Below are 11,147 nucleotides of genomic sequence, written 5' to 3' on the forward strand. Positions count from 1 at the left end.
ACCCCCCCATCACCATCTTTATCAATGAACAGAAATGTAGGGGTCCTGCAGGGAGTGTCCTGATAGATCTGAAAGCTGCTGGGGAGAGACTTTGCGATTGTATACTTCAAAGGAAGCATTTAAACTGGTATGCTTGTAACTTCACAGGAGAGGGGGAGAGAGAGAAAGGGAGGAAGGAAGAAAGAAAGAAAGAAAGAAAAGAAAGAAAGAAAGAAAGAAAGAAAGAAAGAAAGAGAGAAAGAGAGAAAAGAGAGAGAAGGAGCAAGGAAGATAGAAACCCCAACACACTTAACAAATGCCCATTTCAGTATGTGTCACTTAACTTCTAAGGTCAATGAGAGTTTTGTTTGTTTATTTTTTTTTCTGGTCAGTACTCCCACTAATGTTCTAGTCTCTGTTAGGGCATTGACCACAGTTGATTTCTGTGTTTGTTGGGGACTTCTCATTTTGACACCTCTACCCAGCCCTTAAGAAGCCTCTATAAAGAACTGCTGACAAACTAATGAGCTTTGTTATCTAATACACAAGGAGCACATCTTCTACCTGACAATCTTCCACTCGGTCTTGTTCCAGCCAAGCCGAAGCAAGAATCTCTGAATGCAAAACAAAAAGGCTAAGTCTGGGTGTCCTGATGTGCACTCTAGTGTCCCTTCCCTCCCCCACTTGGTGGCCCGGACACTAGTAGAGTGAAGAGGACTGTCCAGATTGCCAGCATTCAGAGACAGCACACGGGAGGATTCCTACTGTAATCACTTCCAAATGTCACTGGCTTAAAAAAAAAAAAAAAAAAAGCCAAAGTAATTTCATTGACTATGTGACACTGAATTGACAGAGGAAAGATTCTGGTGCCTGTGACACACAGACTCAGGCAATTGCTGCTGGAAGACAGTGGTTCACACTACAGGGCCATTCAAGTGAGCTCGCTGGGGTCACAGTCATGATCATCTGTAGGCCCCTTGGAGGGTTCCACAGTCAGCTCATGCCTGAGCGGGCTGCTGTGTGGTTGAGGAAAGCCAAAGGAGAAGATTGTGTGGTCAGAGTTCCAAGGACACCTGTGCTCTTGATGCAGACATACTCCTTCGTGAAAGCACACACCTGCACTCAGATCCCCTCCCCTCTTCTCACCACTCCCACCATTTGCAATGTTCTTTCCCTCACAACCTGCCTCCTAGCAATGCACTTCATTTGCCATGATTCACTCCAAAAGCCATGTTTTGGGAAACTCCCCCTAATTTCTATATGTCATGTGTTGTTATCATTATTACTCTTATTGTTGTTGATAGAGACAGAGGGAAAATCATCACAGTAGCAAAGTTTCCTCCAGTGTGGTGGTGTTGAGGGATAAGTTACCACCCAGAAATAGGGATGGTTACAGGTGTAAGAGGGGAGACTTTGTTTAGCTTTAAAAGGGTTAGCCTTTGGGGGCTAGCTCTCTTTTCCTGGGACTATCATGTGAGCAAAATGTAAGTCAATCTCATACTCTCTCTTTCCCTAATGTTTTGTTCTCAGTAAAGTTTAATTTACCTAGATAACCATGATTTTCCCTTCAGTTCTTTGCTGAGAAAAAATGTGTGACAGACCCTTAGAATGGAGGACAGATGCCCCCCCCTCCCTTTAACAGTGGGGTCCCGGTTCCAATCTGGGTAGTGTATGTGTTAGAGCAGGTGTACTATCCAAATGAACTATCTTACCAGCCCTTGTTTTTTTTGGACACAGCAATTCTTTACATCTCTAGAGACCCACCAACCAAAGTTTATTTAGTATGGGTAGTTGTCCCATAATAAAGGTAAATGCTTTCCTCCCCCCTGCCCAGCCAGAAGGAACTCTGAGGCTGACCTAGATTCTGGCACATACATGCATACATACATTGAAAGAAGGTGGGGGTACCTACAGCCAAGCAGATGCTTGATGGACAGAATTTGGGGGTGAGATGTGAATAAAGGAATGCTAGCAGAAGATATATCCCTGTTCTGGAAAAGAAGACTACTAGTAACAGTCTAGAGACCCAGGAGGCGGCTCACCAAGTAGAATATATGCCTTAATATGTGTCAGCCCCTGGATCTGATCCTGGCATTGGGAATACTCAGGACGGTACCAAGGGGAGCTCCATGGTGTCACTGCCTCTCTCAAAACATAGAATAAAAAATTAGGAGCACATCTTACTGTGTGTGAAGCCTTGTGTTCACATCCAAGCACACAAAAGCAGCACACACTGTATAAAGTTCCATGGAGAAGTGCAGTGGGATCTTTCCCTCTCTGTCTCTATCTGAAAAATAAAACAAAACTGTTAATTGGGAGCTATCCGCTAATAGCCTTTTGTTCTAAGCAAGTTAACTAACATCTCCAGGGTCCATTCCCATAGCTATCAAATGAGAATATATCTAACTCAGCCAACTACATTACCCAGGACTTCCTTGGACCCTCCTGGTCCCTGGCCTTGACAGCAAGCTCAGTGAACAGCTTCAGTTCACAGGCTTGTCCACCAAAGTGAGGACAGAGCTTTCCATGGCCTCTATCACATGCTTGACATGGGAGTGGGGGAGGTGGTGTCATGTTAAACCCTGTGGACCCATGGGGGAACTAGCTGCCCCCCTTTTTATTGCAACACAAACACAGATCTGATCACTCCAGCACTGACCCAGAGGGTAGGCAGCATTGCTCAGCTGATTAACTCCACAGAAAGCATTCACACCCCTTAAAACAGGAATCTGGTTCCCTTCTTTGGCTGAGTAGAATGTTCAAGGACGGACTTGAGAACGCTCACCCCTACATAACCTCATAGAGGGCTGACTTTCCTGAGAGTAGTTGAAGGTTCCATAACTCATCAATCTGCTTTTTCTTTCTTCCCATCTTTCCTGCCCCCTCACTCCTTGTTGGGCTAGCTTCGCGGGTGGGAGAGAGACGACCAGGGACTCATGGCTGAGTGGTACGCAGTTCAGTCTTTATTCATGTGGAACACAGCGCAACCTAATCTATCTCTAATCACAATCCTGTCCTTATATATCCTGAGGTGGAAGAGTCAGGTCCGAAGAGGAAGTACATAGGATAGGGGGTGGGGAGAAGGAAAAAGCATGCAAAACACTGAGGATTAAACCAATGCCCTGGAGGCAGGGCGGTGCTTAGTTAACAGTGGTTATGTAAATAGAATACATCATAAGTAATACAAGTGAACCTAATGTGATGATCAAAACAGAAGGTCTCATAAGCAGAATTTAGAAGCATACCAACATTTCCCCCTTTCTTTTTAACTAATGGCGATAGTATCAGGAGTGTGGGGTGAACAGAAACATATATCATACAGGCATTTTCAAAAGAACTGGCATAAGACATGGAGGAACAAATAGGAGAGCAGCAAGAACCAGTGTGATGCCAAGGGGAAGCCTGAGGGGGCGTTTCCTGCCTCAAAGGGCAAGGCCTATCAGGCAAAAGGGCATTTCTTGCCTCTGGGGGGATCTCTTTCTTCTGGGGGCATTTTATGCCTCAAAGGGCATTTCCTACCTCCGTGGGAAGAGCCTGCAGGCGAGGGGGCATGACCTATAGAGTCCCAAGGCTTTGGCTGCAAAGTGCATGCACTGCTGAGGTCAGTCTTTGAGAAACCCAGCAGCATAAAGGGAAACTGTTGTAAAGTTGTGTAAAGTGTCCAAGAGGTGTGCCGGTAAGTTCGACAGAAGTGTCAGTCCAAAGCAGATGACCATGGATGAAATGCCAGGGGATGAAACACTGCACGTCTATCTCGATGGGGAAGGTCAACCACTGTAATTCTGCTTCTCTGTCGAGAGTGAGCTTTGTAGGCTGTGAATCAGTTTCTTCAAGTTGTGCCAGGTCATATCATTGGTTTTGGGGGGCTGCTGTAGTCATGCCATCTTGTGGGCAATGTCAGAGAACAGGGGTCCAAATGAATTTCTGGGGGTTCCATTTGAGCAGATGTTTTTTCATGTGAAGATTACAGCTATAATTCACTTACTTGTGAAACAAAACTTTTTAAGGTTGTTTAAACAGCATAAGCTCAATAGAAGAACCATGGTTAGAAGCCTCAAGCATGAGAATCATTAGCATAACCATTATGCTAACTATCCCACCCATATTCATACAGTTTTCAGGATTAAACATTTCACATTTATGCCAAGACTTAAAAAAAAATCAAAAGAGAAAGAAACAATTTTTGTATTGTTTCTGGATGTCTCTAGAAATCATGGCTGCATCCAGCTTTTGTTTTTTTTTTTTTTTGTAAAGTCAATGTCATATAAAAATTTAGTCAGGAGTTGGGCTGTAGTGCAGCGGGTTAAGCGCAGGTGGTGCAAAGCACATGGACCGGCATAAGGATCCCGGTTCGAACCCCGGCTGCCCACCTGCAAGGGAGTCACTTCACAGGCAGTGAAGCAGGTCTGCAGGTGTCTGTCTTTCTCTCCTCCTCTCTGTCTCCCCCCCCTCCATTTCTCTCTGTCCTATCCAACAACGACAACAACAATAATAACTACAACAATAAAACAACAAGGGCAACAAAAGGGAATAAATAAAATTTAAAAAAATTTAGTCATTCAAATCAGTCTTTTATGAAACGCAACAGAAAGCAGACAGCAAACTTAAGATATTCAGAGAGAACAATGAGGGGGGAATCGAGAGAAAAGCCGTAGGCAGTTTTTGCTTCTTTCACCTTGAACCAGATTATCCAGATCTCACCATGTAGCATCATGAGTCCCCGGAGGGCGTCCTAGTCCAGAAAGCTCCTCAAAATTCCATTTAGGGTGCTTCTGACGGTTCCTGCTGGATTACTGCAGTCACCCATTTTTAAAAACATCTTCCCATTGAAGAAAGAATCGAATCAGGAGGGTAGAACTAACCACATGCCTCCATTCTTGGGGACTTCCAGGGTACTGGAGAATGCTCTTCAAGTTAGAGTAGTACTTCTCCGTGGGTAACATGCGAGAGGAAGTCCAGAAAGTCCAAGGAGAAATCTCCGTGCATCTCCCAAGCTCTATGATCACAGTCATAAGGAACTAAAGTTCCCTGTCAGGGAACCAAAGTGTGGCCCAAAGCAAAATGTTCCAGAGACAGAGAAACTGTCTCATGAAGAAAGAGTAGAGGCTTTGGGAAACCTCTTCATAATTAGAAAGGCAGCCCATGGCAGATGGGTAGCCAAGTTTACTTATCTGGGGGATGGGCGGCTTAGGTCCCATGTTAGTGCCGGTCCCCGTTCGGGTGCCATAATGTCAGGCTAGCTTTGCAGGCAGGAGAGAGACACAACCAGGACTCATGGCTGAGTGGTACACAGTTCAGTCTTTATTCATGTGGAATGCAGCACAACCTAAGCTATCTCTAATCACAATCCTGTCCTTATATATCCTGAGGTGGAAGAGTCAGGTCCGAAGAGGAAGTACATAGGATAGGGGGTGGGGAGAAGGAAAAAGCATGCAAAACACTGAGGATTAAACCAATGCCCTGGAGGCAGGGCGGTGCTTAGTTAACAGTGGTTATGTAAATAGAATACATCTTAAGTAATACAAGCGAACCTAATGTGATGATCAAAACAGAAGGTCTTATAAGCAGAATTTAGAAGCATACCAACAACTCCTCCTGCCCCAGGAGTGCCCCCCAGAAATAGCCCCTCAGTTTTATTTAGCTTCTGTTTTCTAAGGATCTAGTCCACCTAAGAAGAGGACTAGCTGCAGCCACACCAGGATTCATGAGATCTTATCTGACAAAGCCCTTATTTAGAATGCTGGGCAGAAACAGAAACATGAGTGAATATTCTTTGATTAAAGAAACAATCTTTAGATTTGCATCTACTTAAAAGATTCCTATAAAAAGTCAAGGTGAGTCTAGGAAAAAGGACATCAAAAACACTCTATGTCACCTGTGGTGGACCAGGCTCCGTGACAGGTGCTACAAGACACATTTACCTGGATGGGCCTTGCCCAGGGGGTAGGGAAGGTGGGCTGCAGACCATGATGTAGAGAGGGCTCAGATAGAGAGCATGCAGACATGAGATGATAATACAAGGGCCTTGTACTAAGATAGCTCAGAGTAAAAGAAATGGTGTAGCAGGAGGAAGGGTTCTTTTTTTTTTTCCTCCAGGGTTATCACTGGGGCTGGGTGCCAGCATTATGAATCCACTGCTCCTGGAGGCTATTTTTCCCATTTTGTTGCCCTTGTTGTTGTCATTGTTGTGATTGTTATTGTTATTATAGTTGTTGTTGTTAGAAAGGACAGAGAGAAATCAAGAGAGGAGGGGAAGACAGAAAGGGAGAGAGAAAGACAGACACCTGCTGACCTGCTTCACCACTTGCGAAGCGGCCCCCTTACAGGTGGGGAACTGGGAGCTTGAACCAGGATCCTTGAGCCGGACCTTGAGCTTTGTGCCATGTGTGCTTAACCTGCTGAGCTACTGCTCAGTCTCCATCAGGGTTAATTCTCAGAGGAGTGGCCCAGCACAGGCTGGTCAAGGAGTCAAGCCCTGGGGTGCTTCAACTATGAATTCTCCAGATTACGAATTATTTCCTGTTGTTGTAAGCCCTCCAAAAACAGGAAGTCCTGGGAAGACCCACATCCTGCCTAGTGGAGGACAAGAGAGGTCACTGGTTGGATACTAACCCCCATCTGTTGCCCATGGCTCAGTGGCCTGGGAGGGAGTATCCTAGACCCTTGCTCCTGCATCAGCTCAGGAGAAGAGAACACAATGTCTGCAGTTGGTATCTGTCATCATAGCAACATGGAATTTCTCAGACCTTTAGAAAAAAAAATCACATGGTCACCTTTGAAGCTACCTCCAGCTGGGTCAACACATTACTCAACAATCAGACACCTCACCGTGTCCACTGTGAAATGTAGGCGTGCTCACCAGAATTGGAATGAGAACACTGAATGGCCTGCTGCCAGTTCAGGTCAGGGTGTGCTGCCCAGGAGAAAAGTGACTACACAGGTGGGATTGTGCTTAGTTAGAGACACCTCAGCCTTCTTTTTTCACCACCTCCACACTGGCACTTTGAGAGCCTGGCAGACGCCATATACACAGCAGCTCCTTGAGACTAGGAGGGCAGTGACTGTTAGTGTCAGTGAGGAGACTGAGACATAGAGAGGTTGGTGGGGCCTCCTCAAGGTCGACAGGACAATGTCTGGGGCACTAAGGCCTCAGTAGTGAGGAATCTTGCCTCTGTTGTTGGGGGAAAGCCTGCTCATAGGGCTGGGAGTTACTCAGCATGGGTGACATGTCTGGGGTAGAAGTGAAGAGGATGACTTACTCCACGGTTTCCTGGGGACTCCCACACTGGGGCTCAAAGAACAGAAAATCACTCTTGGGAGTCTGGTGGTAGTGCAGCGGGTTAAGCGCAAGGACCGGCGTGAGGATCCCAGTTCAAGATCCCGGCTCCCCACCTGTAGGGGAGTCGCTTCACAGGTGGTGAAGCAGGTCTGCAGGTGTCTGTCTTTCTCTTCCCCTCTCTGTCTTCCCCTCCTCTCTCCATTTCTCTCTGTCCTATCCAACAACATCAATAACAACAATGATAATAACTACAATAATAAAACAAGGGCAACAAAAGGGAATAAATAAATAAGTATAAAATATAAAATATATATATTTTAAAAATAAAATCACTCTCTTGCTGAGGCCTCTCGAATGCAAGCTGTATGTGCTCTCTCCTGGAGCTCATTTCTCATTTTCTTTCTTTCCTTTAAAAAGTTGTTTATTTGTTTTATTTTAATGAGAAACAGAGAGAGAAAAAGTGAGGGGAAGGGAGAAGAGAAGATTGAACCTGGCACTTTGTAGCCACAGGCATAAAAGTCTTTCCGCATAACTGTTATTATGTCCCTGACCCTTATTTTTTAAAGTTAGTCTTTTCCTCTTGTGGTAAGCACAGTCGACATGTAACGTACCTCTCGGCAGAATGTTGTTGACGACCTTGATCACCCTTTCTTTTTTCTTTTATTTTTATTGGTAACAGGATTATCACTGGGGCTCAGCACCAGTGCTACGAATTCACTGCTCCTGGCAGCCATTTTTTCCTTTTTTTTTTTTTTTTTTTGTTCTATTTCATTTGATAGGACAGAGAGAAATTGAGAGCGAAGAGGGAGATAGAGAGGGAGAGAGAAAGAGAGACACCTGCAGACCTGTTTCACCTCTTATGAAGCTTCCCTCTGCAGGTGGGAATCAGGGGCTCAAAACTGTACTTTGTGCATGGTAATGTGTGTGCTCAACAGGGTATGCCATCTTGCAGCCACCCAGATCTCTGTCACCAACCATAGGCCTCAGGTTGTAAGAGGCTCTCCAGTCTGATCCTCTGCTTTGGCCACAGCTACCTCTCTGTTTCTCCTTGGCAATTGTGCACACACACACATACACACACACACACACACACACACACACACCTGAAAAGGGAGATGAATAGGTAGCTTCTAAGGTAGACACTCAGAAGCCACAAGGTGGGTGGTAACTAATAATTGTAGAGAATGTCTGGGGGGCAAGTGATGGTGCATTTGGTTGAGAGCACATGTTACAATGCACAAGGACCCAGGTTCGAGCACCCAGCCCTCCCCCCCCCACATGGGGGCAAAGCTTTGTGAGTGGAAAAGCAGTGCTGCAGGTGTCTCTCTGTCTCTCTTTCTATTTCCCCCTTCTCTCTCATTTTCTGGATGTCTATATCCAATAAATAAATACAGATAATAATTTTTTAAAATATTTGACTGAAAAAGAGAATGTTCTAGCAGCCTTGCTGACTAGACAGAATATAACTGTTATAAGATCATCCATTCATAACATCCTAAAGAAACATTTACAATGTACTCCAATCCAATTACAGATAAGAAAAATTGAGGTGCAGCTATCTGACCTTGATATTAGGAGCCTGGTTTCTTTTTCAAACTTGGGTACCAGGTCCCCAGGTGTTGAATCCTAAGGATTCAAGAGGAAGAAGAGCAAAAAGAACCCAGCACTGAGAGAGAAGCAGGGATGGACCAGTGGATGGGAAGAACCACCATTGCTCAGTTTCTGCCCATCTCTTGGGAAGAGCAGCAAGGCGCAGACAACCCCAGGGACATAGCTCTGCTGCCTCCAGCATGAGCTTCCCTGGGTGGGGCTGTGGCTACCTGGCCATCCTCAGAGTCCCGCTGTGGTCTGCTTCCTCTGGCAGCTTGGGCTTTCCTCCTGGAGTTAGTTCGCTTGCTGTGATCACCAAGTCAGAAAGTAGCCAGGGAAAGGTGACACACTGTTCAGTGTAAGGCTTCGCCTAGAGTCAAGGCTCCTGTTATTAGCAGAAGAGTCTAATTAGCAGCTTCACACCCAAGCATCATGCATTTCATCAACCAAGAGATTCACTTTTGAGAGCGAGTGCATTGCAACACACGGAGGCTGTGCCCTTTCTCTGGAGAAAGACAGTTCCTGGAACATGCAGAGAGACACGTCTGTATTTCTCTCTCACCTTTCCATCCCAAGACATGAGGAGCCACGAGAGTGGAATTGGTTCTTGAATTTTTTTTTTCTCACATTTGGTAATGTCTTTACTTCTAGGCTTCTGGCCAAGCAGTGATTCTGACCTGGGAACCTTCTGCAGAGTGATAGTGAAAGTTATTTTTCACTTGTCTGACCTGCTCCTGCCTCTTCTTTTCATTGGCAAAGCCAAGGATGTCCCTGGGGGTAATTACTGGGGAATGGAATGATAAAAACTGGTTTCCATTCTAGATATCCTGCTACATATCAAATGTCCTGCTGGAGCCAATGGAACACTGGGACCTTTAAGGGGCTCCCTGTCTGAGCAGGACAGAGTGGCTTCAAGCCACAACCACCCTCTCCCTCAGGTGAGTACAGGAAAGAGGCCTGTAAGAGGTATAAACAGAGAATAAAAAGGGGGGGGGGCAGATTTCATCCCCACAGGCAGACTTCACACCCCATCATTATACTGATCCACCATCAATGGCAGTGTGGGGCAATATTGCTGTCTCCTCCACTCTGCAGGGGGAAACTGAGGCTCAAGGCCGCTTGAATACTAGCAAATCAACTTGCAAATCATCTTTATCAAAAGATGATTTAGAGCCTGCTGACTTGGGCTTAAATCTAGGCCCCCTCACTAGGAAGTTGCAGCTGTGGGGCTGGGGCAAGTGTGGACAGGAGGCCCAGTGAGTCCAGGGTGGAGGTGTGACAGTGCAGATTAGCTCTCAAGCTCAGGTTTCCTGGGAGGGGGCAGTAGTGGGTGGGGAGCCCTGACCTATATTTATTTTCCCTTTTGTTGCCCTTGGTTTTGTTTTAATTGTTGTTGTAGTGATTATTGTTGTTGCTATTGATGTCGTCATTGTTAGATAGGACAGAGAGAAATGGAGAGGGGAGGGGAAGACAGAGAGGGGGAGACAAAGACAGACACCTGCAGACCTGCTTCACCACTTGTGAAGCGACTCCCCTGCAGGTGGAGAGCTGGGGGCTTGAACCAGGATCCTAGTGGGTCCTTGCACTTCGTGCCACATGCACTTAATCCACTGCACTACCGCCCAAATCCCTTCAGGTTTCTTTCTTTCTTTCTTTCTTTCTTTCTTTCTTTCTTTCTTTCTTTCTTTCTTTCTCCCTTCCTTCCTTCCCTCCTTTTTTTCTCCCTTTCTTTTTCCTTCCTTCCTTCCTTCCTTCCTTCCTTCCTTTCTTTCTTTCTTTTTTCCACAAGAGTTATTGCTGGGGCTCAGTGCTAGCACTTCAAATCTACCACAACCAGTGGCCATTTTTTTAAAAATCTATTCTATTTAATAGGACAGAGGGAAGAAATTGAGGAGGAAGGGGGGAGATCAAGAGAGGGAGAGATACAAAGAGACACCTGCAGACATGCTTTACCACTGTGAAGTATCCCCCACACTGCAGGTGAGGAGTGGGGGCTCAAACCTGGGTCCTTGCAAGTGGTAATACGTATGCTTAATTGGATGTTCCACTGCCTACCAAAAGAAGGACAGGTGATTCAGAGCATGCCCAGGAGCATGGCACCAGTGGGTGATGAGCGGCCTGGGACAGATTCCTTCTAGAACCTTCAGAGCACGGTCCTGCTGATGCCTCGCTTATCAAACTCTGGCCTCCTGAACTGTGAGGTAAGAAATGTCTGTGGTTGGGGAGATAGGCGGTAGCGCAGCGGGTTAAGTGCAGGTGGCCTGAAGTGCAAGGACCAGCGTAAGGATCCCTGTTCGAG

The sequence above is a fragment of the Erinaceus europaeus genome, chromosome 4 (assembly GCF_950295315.1).
Source record: "Erinaceus europaeus chromosome 4, mEriEur2.1, whole genome shotgun sequence".
NCBI classification, from domain to species: Eukaryota; Metazoa; Chordata; class Mammalia; order Eulipotyphla; family Erinaceidae; genus Erinaceus; species Erinaceus europaeus.